This window comes from Oryctolagus cuniculus, chromosome 3, assembly GCF_051225735.1.
Source record: "Oryctolagus cuniculus isolate XC-2025 breed Fujian yellow rabbit chromosome 3, ASM5122573v1, whole genome shotgun sequence".
NCBI classification, from domain to species: Eukaryota; Metazoa; Chordata; class Mammalia; order Lagomorpha; family Leporidae; genus Oryctolagus; species Oryctolagus cuniculus.
This window is the reverse complement of record NC_142869.1, coordinates 91,157,670-91,170,146: the sequence shown is the minus strand read 5'-3', so window position 1 is coordinate 91,170,146 and position 12,477 is coordinate 91,157,670.

The following is a 12,477-nucleotide window of genomic DNA, read 5'->3' as shown; positions in this document are numbered from 1 at the left end:
GGGAGGTTTTTTCCGGTTGAACCATGAATGATTTTTATTTGGGGTAGAACGATAATTGCTGGCCAGAGCATTAAAGCCCAGAAGATAATTAAATAACGTAAGAGGAACAAAGTGGACTTGCAAGCTGTGTTACTACTTCCCAGGCTGTTGTTCTGAAAAGAACACAGATGTTATCCAATGGTTTTATTGTACAATCTTGCTGTGAATATATGTGCTATAATCTAAGCTGAAGTTTTTATCTAAAAAGTAAAATTTTTAAAAGAAGTCAACCACATTATAGTTTCAAATCTTCTGAGTTAGCTCTAGCGGAAAAAATATGTATCTTCTTTTCATTGCTATAACTTAGGTTTGTGGGTCTAAATCATGAAGCGTGAGAACCTTTTTGTGTCTTCCTAATTAGATTAAAATGAAATGTGTTTGGGATCCAGAGGTTGCGTACACAGACACTTATTAGCAGGTATTTTCTAAATGAATATTTCAAATCTAATTTTGACTTCCCTAAAGTTCTTCCTTTTTTAATTCTAATTTTATAGATTTCAGCTATGCTCAAATCCTAGAGTCAAATTTAAATTATTTTCCTTCCCTGAAAACAGATTTGAAACTGTAGCACAAGGACACAACCACCAATAAATGCCACTGGAGCAAGCGAAGCAAAAACCTTTGGAAGTGAACGTTGCCAACAAAATCTTTGAAGTCCCTGTTTTAAAATGTCGCTGGAAGTATTCCACTAAGTTATTTAGGTAATCAAACAAGATCTACAATGGAAAATTAAAGTGAGATAAGAGCACTCCCATTAATGATTCAAATGGACCCAACGTGAGAAGGATTAAAACTGAATTCAAGATTATACACAACAATAGACCATTGACAACTACACTGCAAAAGAAAGAATGAGAGAGATTGTGCTTTATTTTGCTTTATTCTAAGCCAACAGAAGGCAGTGGTCTCAAATTAATCTTAAGGAAAAGAATCTTAGAAAAGGATGAACATTTCCCAAGTGCCAGGTCTGTAAATGGAGTATCTTGCAAACCACAATCCAGGGGAAGGAAAGAGTCAATGTGCTGTGTTAAAGGGAAACCAGAAAGTTTCTTAATAATGACATGAATTTGCTTGAAAGATTTGAATCTGGAGCAGTCCCAAATGCGGAAATGGTTCCTTTCAACTACTGTTGACTCTCCCCCACAGGAATTTGGTAGTGCAGGATGTGTGGAGTGTCCCTGGAAAGGCAAGAAAGAGCTCTTGCAGCTTTAACAGTGCGTAGATTCCCCAAATCCCACCAAAGAGGGAAGGCTGTAATACACACAGACTAGATCTTGACCTCAACAGTGCTTAGATTCCCCAAATCCCACCAAAGAGGGAAGGCTGTAATACACATAGACTAGATCTTGACCTCAACAGTGCTTAGATTCCCCAAATCCCACCAAAGAGGGAAGGCTGTAATACACATAGACTAGATCTTGACCTCAACAGTGCTTAGATTCCCCAAATCCCACCAAAGAGGGAAGGCTGTAATACACATAGACTAGATCTTGACCTCAACAGTGCTTAGATTCCCCAAATCCCACCAAAGAGGGAAGGCTGTAATACACATAGAATAGATCTTGACCTCAAGACATATGGTATAAGAGATGAATTGGACTTAGTAAAATAGCAACCTGTCCTTAGATCTAGCTTGAGTCCTGGACAGATCCAAGGGATCTCCAGCTGACAGAGGAAAGGGTAGAATCTCTGTGGGGAAAAGATGCTTTCTATACTCTATGGAATCTTTTTTCATATGTGTGAGATTCAGAGGGAGAGTTCCCCTGTCTGCTGGTGCCCTCTTGAAATGCCCACCATGGCTGAGACTGGGCCAGGTCAAACCCTAGAGGCAGGAATTCAATCCAGGTCTTCTATGTGGGTGGCAGGAATATAATTAGTTGAGCCTGTCACTGCTGCCTCCTAAGATGCTCTTCAGCAGGAAACTGGAATTAGAAGCAAAGCCAGAAGTCAAATGTCCAAATACTTCGTACAATACAAGATATCCTTTTAGAGTTTTTATTTCTCTGTTCAAGTTCCCCATCTTTTTGTCTAAATGCTTTCTCTGAAGCATAATCATAACCACTGTGTCAACTGTCCATCTCATGTTTAAAGATTTATTTATTGATTTTAAAAGTCAGAGTTAGAGAGAAAGAGAGATCATCCATCCACTGGTTCACTCTCCAATGGCTACAACACCCAGCATTGGGACACGCCAAAGCTAAGAGCCAAGAATTTCATCCAGGTCTTCCGCATGAGTGTCAGAGACCAAACACTTGGGCCAGCTTTCACTGCTCTTCCCAGGTCATTAGCACGGAGCTGGACCAGAATTGGAGTAGCCAGGATGTGGGCTTCCTATCAACTTAATTACTTGTATACAGGTCTGCCCCTTCTCTTTGAAATTTTAAAGTACAATTTGGTTGAAAAAGTTACATATGCAAATATGAGATGATCATAATAATGGTTAAAAATACCGTAGAAGCAAAACCAAAGATGATTCAGATACAAGACTAATGTACCTTGATTTTAAATAAATAATAGAATTTTAAAGCATTTAGACAAAAAGATGGGGAACTTGAATAGACAAATAAAAACTCTAAAAGGAACCAAATGAAAATTCCAGAAGAAAAAATACATTTCAGAGATAAGGAATTGTTGGGCAGGATTAACAGTTGTCTAAATTCAGCAAAAGAAAGAAACATAAAACTCATAGATCAAAAGAAAGAATATGAACCGAACTAATGAGTTTAACAAATAATGAAAACAAAGATTTGGAGACACCTGGGACAATAAAAATTATATTTATATAACTGGAATCTCAGAGAGAAATGGAAAAATCAGGCCAAAGAGTTTTTTTGAAGAGATAATTACAGAGATTATTTTTCTCCTCAAATCTATGTAAGACATTAACACATAAATACACAAAACTTAGAGAATCCCATGCAGAAAAGATACTAAGAAACTTATACCTGGCATATAATTGTCACTCTCCTGAAAAGAAAAGAAACAAATAGAAATCATTGAAAGAGTTCAAATCCAAAAGTTACATTAGATTCAGAGGAACAACAATAAATATTAGACTCTTGCTTCTTATTAAAAGTAAAAGAAGTTAGGAGAAAATGGATTGATGTATTAAAGTTCTATAACAACAACAAAATCCTAAAACTTTGTATTTGGTTCAAAATGTCCTTCAAAAAAGACATTTCAGATAAACAAAGAAATACTTTGTCACTGGTAGAACTGAACTACAAGAAACACTAAAGAAGCTTCAGGATGAAGGGAAATTATTCCAAATTAGAGTGTAAATTTTCGGAAATGAAGAGGGCTCCAAGAATAAATGTGTAGTATCATTTTTAAAGGTAAAACAATCACTTCATTGGTTAAATCAATTAAATTAGTAATGTATTATGGATTTTATAAGAAACACAGAAGTTCACAGTAAAAATAAAGTTCAGAAGGAGATAAATGGAATTATACAGTTCTTTAAGAAAATTCTTCATACAGTTTTTTATTGTTAAATTATTTATTTGAGTAATTGCAGCTGGAGAGGTGATTGTGAAGGACCTGAATCCCAAATAGTTAGCATTTTCCAGAAGAAATAAAATACACTTAGACGTTCGTTCCTGAATACATCTACATTTTCAGTGGAAATAAGTTTATATTCTCTCTTCTGTATATAAGCACCTCCACTAAGAGATTATTTTGTTAAAACTTAACAGAAAAATATAGCAGATCACAAAAGCCATCTGTTATTAGCTTGCAGCATCATTAGTGGATCACTCCAAGGTGTTGTTTATTCCCGTTAAGCAGACCATGTAAGGAATTAAATAAGTAGGAAAAAATAAAGCACAAAAGTTTCCTCAATTTAGGACATTATAGCTTACACAAATGTCACATCCAATTTTCTATTTGAGTCAATCATATTTTAGGGACAATAAACAAATATGTTCCAGGAATTACAGTCACGGAGATAAGACCAAGACCAAAGATCAGAAATCCTGAGCCAGGAGCTATAGACATGAGCAATCTTTGTTTATCCAAATCCTTCTTATTCCTTTAAATTCCATACAGTGAGAATGCAAAAGCCAATCTCATTGGATGCCTTAAGCTGAAAGAAGGAAAATGGAATTTTCACACTCTGTAGTTACTACATGAAATGACTGAAAGCACAACTGTGTAATGTTATGCACTTGGTTGAATTTATGTTACTCCATTACTTGTGTTTGCAAATAATTTCATTTGATTTATTGAACACTATAAAATTGCTGCACCTAAGAAAGTCATTTCCTATGAAGCCTGCTTAAAATATTGTGCATAAAGAAAAAAGGGGGAACTGTAGCGTTTTATAAACATATCCACAAATTCTTTGATAACCTTCCCATTAAAAGGTGAAGTCTACTTGCTTTCCCTTTACATGAGTTAGCCTTGGAGACATGTTCAAGGAATAAAATGATGCAGAAGTGATACTGTGTACTTCTAAAGCTAGAATAAATAAGGTGGCAGATCTTCTATCTGGTTAATACTCTCTCTCCCTCTCTCTCTCTCTCTCTCTGTCCCTCTCTCTCTCCCTCTCTCTCTCTCCCTCTCTCTCTCTCCCTCCCTACACTTCCCACACACATATTATGTAGATAGTCTTATCTATCTTACCTTGAATCTGGACAAGCGGTTTGCAAATTTGGTGCCCATTAAATCCATCAGAGATGACTCTGAACAGTTAAAGATGCTGAGGCCTTCCCAAACTTAGAAAATTGGAGTCTAATGAGCATTTGTTGTGTTCCCCTTTCTGAACTAAGTGCCAAACTTTGGAAAGAGTTATACTAGGTTGATAGTTACAGAGTGTCTGTTAGAGTCATAGAAGGCGCTTCACTGTATAAAAGTTATTAAGTCTAACTTCTAGGGAGTCTAATTCACTAGTTCACTGAAAGATCTGGATACCCACTTTGTTAATATCAACCCAAGTGATTCTTTGTATAGCCAGGTTTAGGAAATATTGAAGAACTGTCAAATTCAAGGCACAGCTCCATTGACTCATTGATATTTCTATGTATATCATCAGGAGCTTTCTTGCAGAAAAATCAATAAAATCATTAATTTCTAGGAGGCATGCTTACAGCCTTGCAACCATCATCAATATTTTAACCAACTTATTTTATGTTACTATGTTATGTTATTTTAGTTGCTTTGCCTTTTTCTCCCTATTCTACCTTGCCAGAAGTATCTTCTGTTCTTTTTCTCTCCTCTAAGCTTTTTTGCTTGAAGAAGGATATGGTGCCATAAAAATATCTTCTGGGGTGGACAGGAGCATCCTTGGCAGAAGACTGCTGCTGGGGTGGACTTTGCACATCCATCACTTTGTTTGTGCTAAAGCCAGGTTTCCCTTGAGCTGCATCCAACCAGTTACCAAGGTTGGCAGGAGCCCCAATGCAGGCCCATTCTTACAGATGCTAGGCTCCTCCAAGTTGGCTTCAACTCAAGATATCCCTGTGTGTCTGGTTAAACTTTCCTTTGTAAAGTGCTCAATCTGAGTCTCTTCCTACTCAGTCCTTCTTTCTTCCCTCTCTCCTTTCCCAGTGTGGGACCTGTATCATGACCTCCCTGTCTTCCTTTGTGTTCCCCTCCTCACCCCTCAAGCCTCCTGCATATTTCATCCCATCAAGATGCTATATTTCATGAAGCTTGATGTCTTATTAGCTTAAACATATCTACCTGTTGCTAACATAATGCTAATACGTCTGAGACTTGTTCTCCTACCATGTCTTTTGATTTTGTTTATATACTAGTATTTCTAATGTTCAGTCCTCTGTTTAAGAAAAATAAATGGGTTGCTTTTCCACATTTCAGATATTCTCCACCAAGGGATATTATCACCAAGGGATATCCTCACCCCAAGTTCCTTTTGGTAACTCTCTGAATCCCCAAATTGCACATGGAAAGCCATTTGCCAAATAGATCAACCATATTTTCTGGAAGAAATATGAAACTGGGCTGATACTGTCCCAAGATTTCTTAAGATCCTATGAAGATTGTGATGCTTATTTTAATCAAGTATATCAAGAAAACTAGGTCCTCAGCTTACTTGCTCATTTTGTAGTAACAAGAATGAAACTGCTTTCAACCAATTAAGTCATGGTATACTTTCCAAAACAAATCCTCTTATCTATGAATCCATAGTTGACATCACATCTTTGCTACCAGCATCTTTAATTTTTTTTGTAGAATTATTTATTTATTTTTTTTGAAAGTCAGAGTTACAGAGAGGTAGAGCCAGAAAGAGAGAGAGAAGTCTTCAATCCATTGGTTCATTCACCAAATGGCTGCAACGCCAGAGTGGAATAGATCCAAAGCCAGGAGCCAAGATCTTCTTCTGGGTCTCCTATGTGGGTGCAGGGGTCTAAGGACTTGGACCATCTTCCACTGCTTCCCCAGGCCATAGCAGAGAGAGATGGATCAGAAGTAAAGCAGCCAGGACTCGAACCAGCACTCATATGGGATGCCAGCACACCAGGCAGTGGCTTTACCACTACATCACAATATGGGCCCTGCTACCAGGAGTCTTAACTACATTAAATGTGTTTAGAGTTCATCCCAATTGATTTGGTAAAGAGTTCAGAATCAAAACCTCCAACAGGATCTTAACAGGAAGCTGCAGCTATAGAACCTGGATAACTGCAGCTCCAAGTCTTGGGGATGTTCAGATGCTTTGGAGATCTGTTTGTTGACAAAACCAAATGGCCCTGACAGCAACTTTTATTACTATTATTATGGTGGCAACTTGTGTCTGGTCACATTAGAGGGGAGGATCTGAATTTAAATATGAATTTGACTAAGTCACCATTCTTAAAATGTAGCCCAAACCCTACTGGGAATCCCAAATACACTGCTACAGGTTCTATCAGGTAAAATTATTTTCATAATAGTGAGAGAACATTGCTTTTTTCATTCTTCTTCTAGAATGATGATATATAACTGCCTCCCAGATGCTGCCATACAACAGTACCATCAGTCTGATGCTACATACTTGTGAATTTTGTTTTCCAGAATTTTTTAAAGTAACCAATTTACTGTGAAAACGTGCATTTTTCAAACAGTAACTTTCTTCTCTTCTACTCTATTCTAGCTAGCTGTCTTCTATCACAGCTGATAAAATCTCTGCAAATACTTTATTTCCAGTAAATCATTACATCTGAAATTTTAAAATTTCCCTGGCCCCTGTGAGAAAACAAAGTAACAAGTAAATACATTGCATAGTCTGCTTTTGCAGTGATATTTTAGAATCTGTTTAGAAAACATTCTAGATGAATGTATTTTATCTAAAATCATTACTACTTTTAGTTAAATAATACTATACTCTAGGTAGAATTTTATAATACTTTATTATGGTTAAAGATGAGGCATTGGCTTAAGAGGGGGAAATTAAAAGATGAACTGTTTTGCTGTCTAGGATGATCCAGTCCACAACCAAGGATGCTGAAAACAATGAAATGCATTGAAATGCATTCCCTAACACATGGAAGGAAAGAATGCACTCCAGATAGAATGAAACTTTAATTAGGAAATAAAAAAATAACAAAAGCCACCATTATCTCAACTCTGTAGACGTTAATAGTTTTCCTTCTTGTGTCTTATGCAACAGTTCATTTTCAGTTGGCACCCTGATGCCAATTAAGTTGCAGTGTCATTTTCTAACCAAACATCTAATGTTTAAAGAAACAGCAGTTACAGACCTCAAATAATAAAACCCAAGATCAATACATTCATAAAATGTCATAAAAATGAGCTATCAGAAAAAATGAAGCTCCCTACAACAGACATTTTTCAAATCTCAGTGGTATGACAAACAATAGGTGGGGACGGGGAACTCTGAAATGCAGGTTGCATTTGGCTTCACCACAGTTTCTGATTAACCACTTCTCAGGTGAACTTGAGAATTTGCTATACTGAGTCCCCAGCTAATACTGAAGCAGCTGATCTGAGAATCACGCTTTGAGTATCACCCATCTGCAGAGATGATTTTCAAATTTCAATGTGCAAAAGAATCCTTAGAGGGCTTGTTTTAATCTCCCCAGAGATTTCGACTGAATAGGTCCGAGTAGATTTGGGAAGGCTACACATTTTAAAAGCTGCTAAGATGAGTCTAATGAGGGTAGACAGAGGACTTGGCTTTAAGAAAATAGTTTGTAAAAAACTTCCCAGGTCAATTAAGTATTCACTCAAGGCTGAGAATCAGTGCTTGCTTTGGTATTCTCTCTTTCTTAATTCTTCTAACTACTACACATTTGCTAGCTTGTCACCCTTTGGAATCTTGAGTAGTGCGTCTGAGCCCCTCTGCAGAGCACAGCCCTGATGTGGTGGTACCTGCCCGAAAGTCTCCTCCTGCCATTCTCCTCCCCAACTACAGTATCCACCTAACCTTATTACTAATGGGTTATAAGCATTTGATTCATGCTAAGCCATTAAGCTCCTTTGAGTGACTTTTGTATGATGTAGAACTTAGGAATTCTTAACAGCTCTATTGCCCACCTAATGAACAAGACCAACAGTGAAACCAACAAAAGTAAGAGCCAAAGGACGAATAAAAATATCTAAGAAATGAGAATATCCAAATCCCTGGATATGGTGGTTACTGAGGCATGAGCATAGTCCATTCTTTATTTCTCTGAGAAGTCTCACATCCTTAAAACACAGACACACACATACACACAATCCATGTGTTTTGTTTTAGCTTATACACATTTGACTTAGATATCTATAACCTGAAGTCAAAATGATCAAGAAACTTAGAAAGGGTAAGCATTTGCCCAGTGGCTAAGATGCCATTTGGTATCCTTACATCCCATACCAGAGCGCCTGGTTTGAGTCCTGGCTCCTAAGCTTCTAATCTTGTTTCCTACTTATAGGTACCCTAGGAAGTAGCAGGTGATGGCTCAAGTTCTTGGGTCCCTGCAACACATGTGGGAGACCTGGACTGAGTTCTGGGCATCTGGCTTCTGCCTGGCCCAGCCCTGGCTGTTGTGGGAGTCTGGGGAGTGAGCCAGAAGATGGAGGATTTCTCTGTGTCTGTCTCTCTGACTTTCTCTCTCAAGTTAAATGAAAACAAATACATAAAAATTCAAAAAAAAAAGTTTAGACAGAAGATTTTAGGGGAAAAAGAAAAACTTACCTAAGGTCATACAGAAGTGGAATGCAAAACACAGCACTGCAGGCAGTTGATTAGAATCTTCCTTTTACAAAACACCACCCCACTCCAACTATGAGTCTGATTTACCTAAAATATCAGCAAAAGATTGTTTTCTCTGGTCTCTGCTATAAGGTGATTGTGCATGGAATTTCTCAGACAAATGTTGTAATAACTGAATTTAAATTTAAATTTAAATGACTGTTTATTCGGCCACTGCTAACCTGCTGAATTAAACAATATGTTTGAACTTGGCAGACATATATCTCCAGGATCTGTTCTTCATGGTTTCCAATCCTGCTTGGGAAAGGTCAGGTGTATTGATGGCTTTCTTTCACTCTTGTCAGCTAAGCATGAAAAGCTTACTGGAGGCCGAGTCCCTGACCTATTGAACAATATTCCAAATCACACTGTTAATATATGTGGAATCCACAAGTTCACCACAAGCCTGGCTGAACCAAAGTTCAGGCACATGCTTTGACTTTTATGGCATTTGAATAATGATGTTGTACTTTAAAGAGAATGAGCAAGGTTTTCATTTCTGGTCTTGTGACAAATTTTTTCACTTCATGTAAAAAGAATTTTTTCTGCTGTCTGCATAAAAGGGTACAGGAAGCATTTGGAAAGACAGAGGAAATTCTTCTTTCCTGTATTTTATTTCTCTCTTGAACCTTGACCTAACGATTGAGAAATTCTACATGCTTGAAGGACCCCTCAAAATTATCAATTACCAGAGCTGTCTCTCTTGTGAGAGCTTCACTTTTGGTATAAAATACTTGTCTAGAAAAATGAATTAACCTGTAAACATACTAGTCACTTTCATTAATTTAAGTCTAGCTACAAAATTCTAACCACTTGGATAATATGGCTGTAACAAAAAGAAAAACCCACAAGAAGAGATTTTAAAATGAAGAGGAAGCACACATTTCTGCAATCACATCCCCAACATGCAGAATGAACAGACAGTGGGGATTACTCAGAGCATCAAGCAGTATGAGGAGGTGTGAAGTCTGAGTTTCTAAAGATAACTACAAGTTTCTCATGAAAAAAAAAATTCCTAGATTATTTGATCCAAGTATGATATTGTGAGATTAACCACAAGAGGAGGTTTTCTCCTTTTACAGAAGGAAAAATTTTAAGCAGACTGTAGTTGTATAGGAAAGGGCTTATAAACAGTCTTGAAACGGAAAAAAAAAAAAACATTTGAATATGAAAAGTAGTTACTCTAACAGCTTTTGGCTTAATTAGCTTTCTTCTTTTTTAAAAATATTTATTTATTTATTTGAAAAGCACAGTGCCAAAGAGAGAGGGGGAAACAAAGCAAACAAGAGAGATATCTTGGGTGGCACTGTGGCATAGTGGGTAAAGCCGCTGCCTGAAGTGCTGGCATCCCATATAGGTACCGGTTGGGGTCATGGCTGCTCCCCTTCCTATCCAGCTCTCTGCTATGGCCTGGGAAAGCAGTAGAAGATGGCCCAAGTCCTTGGGGCCCTGCACCTGCATGAGAGACCTGGAAGAAACTCCTCGCTCCTTGCTTTGGATATGTGCAGCTCCGGCCATTGCAGCTGTCTGGGGAGTGAACCAGCAGCTGGAAGACTTCTCTTTTTCTTTCTGCCTCTGCTTCTCTGTAACTCTTTCAAGTAAACAAATAAAAATCTTTAAAAAAAAAAGAAAGAAAGAGATATTTTTCATCCACTGGTTCAATATTCAAATGCCCACAACAGCCAGTAGAGAGCCAGGAACCCAAAACTACATCCAGGTCTCCCATGTGGATCACAAGAACCCACATACTTGGCCCATCATCTGCTGCCTTCCCAATGCAGGAAGTTGGATCAGAAGCAGGGGAACTGGGTCTAGAACCAGCACTGCATCATGGGATGTGGGTTTTCTAAAACGTAGCTTAACCCACTGCACCACAATGCTCACTCCATGACTTCTTTTATTTTAAAAGATTAAAACTAGGATATTTTAATTCCTTCTCAATGTGGAAAATGATAGGCATGTGTCGTGACTGTGCTGTGTGGCCAGGTTCTTAACCATCACAACCATCCTATGGGGGTGTTACTATCATTCCGGTTGATATGAGTTAGCTTTTGCTGAGTATCAGATTAACTCCCAAGTTGGCAATTTAAAACTATGAATTAGGAAAGCTGGGCACAGTTTAGGTGAGTATCTAAGGCTCATGTTGCTGGTCATTAGCAGGCTTCAGGAAATCTGCTTCTATACTTATTGTGGAACTGTTGGCAGGTCTCAGATCTTCACTGACTATTGGCTGGAGACATCAGTTCCCTGCTACAAGTGCTTCTCAATGTGGTTGCTTCCAGAACAAAGAATCTGAGAGAACGAGGATGCATTTTCAAGAAAGAAGTTATGATAATTTTATAACCTAAGCTTGAGAGTGGCATGTCTACCATATCCTCTCTTGGCTACCATATGCTCCTCATTGGAAGGAAGTTATTGAGTCAAGCCCACACTCAAGAGGAGGGGATTATACAAGAGTGAATGCCAGGAGGTAGGGTCCATGTAGAGACAGCCTACCACAAAGTTTTCATTATCTTAATAGTACAGGAAACAGGCCTAGAGAGGGTATATAATTGGCTGTTCCATGGTTAAACAATAATTCACTTTGATACTGTTGGAGCCCAGAGAGCAAGTTGCTAATCAATATGCAGTAGAAAAGCTGCAAATATTTTTAAGAAATTAACCTCTTATTTTGCTGAACCTTTTTTTTTTTTTTTCTTGCTGACCATTTTCCCTCTTCTAAGGCAAAGCTTCAGGTAAACTTAAGACAGTAGAAGTAACTTGGACGTATCAGATGCATTGTGTTCAGGTATATAGTGCTAGACTTCAAGTTAACTGGGTTTTTTTCCATTACAATACTTAACAATCTTCACAAATTTGCCACTCTTTCATGTTTGTATATGATTCAATAACATAATAAATCACTGAAACACATTTCAGTATATTTTATAAACGAGGTGTTTATTTGGTTTAGAGTTAATGTGAAGGGGAAAAATTGTAATTTTGCACAGAGTCAACTTTATTAGAAAATGATTGCAAGCACTCAGCTCTAACCTTGTTATGGCACTACAACTGGAATGCCAAAATTTCATCTTTTATCTCAAAGAGAAAGCAGATGCAGGACTCATAAGACCATAGAACTCTAGCTGGCTATTCCCTACAGAGCACAGATACCCTGTTTTTGTTTTTGTTTTTGTTTTTGTTTTTGTTTTCTTTGCTAGGTTGAAATGCTTGCAAGAGTGGAATGATAAGTGACTCTAGAGAGC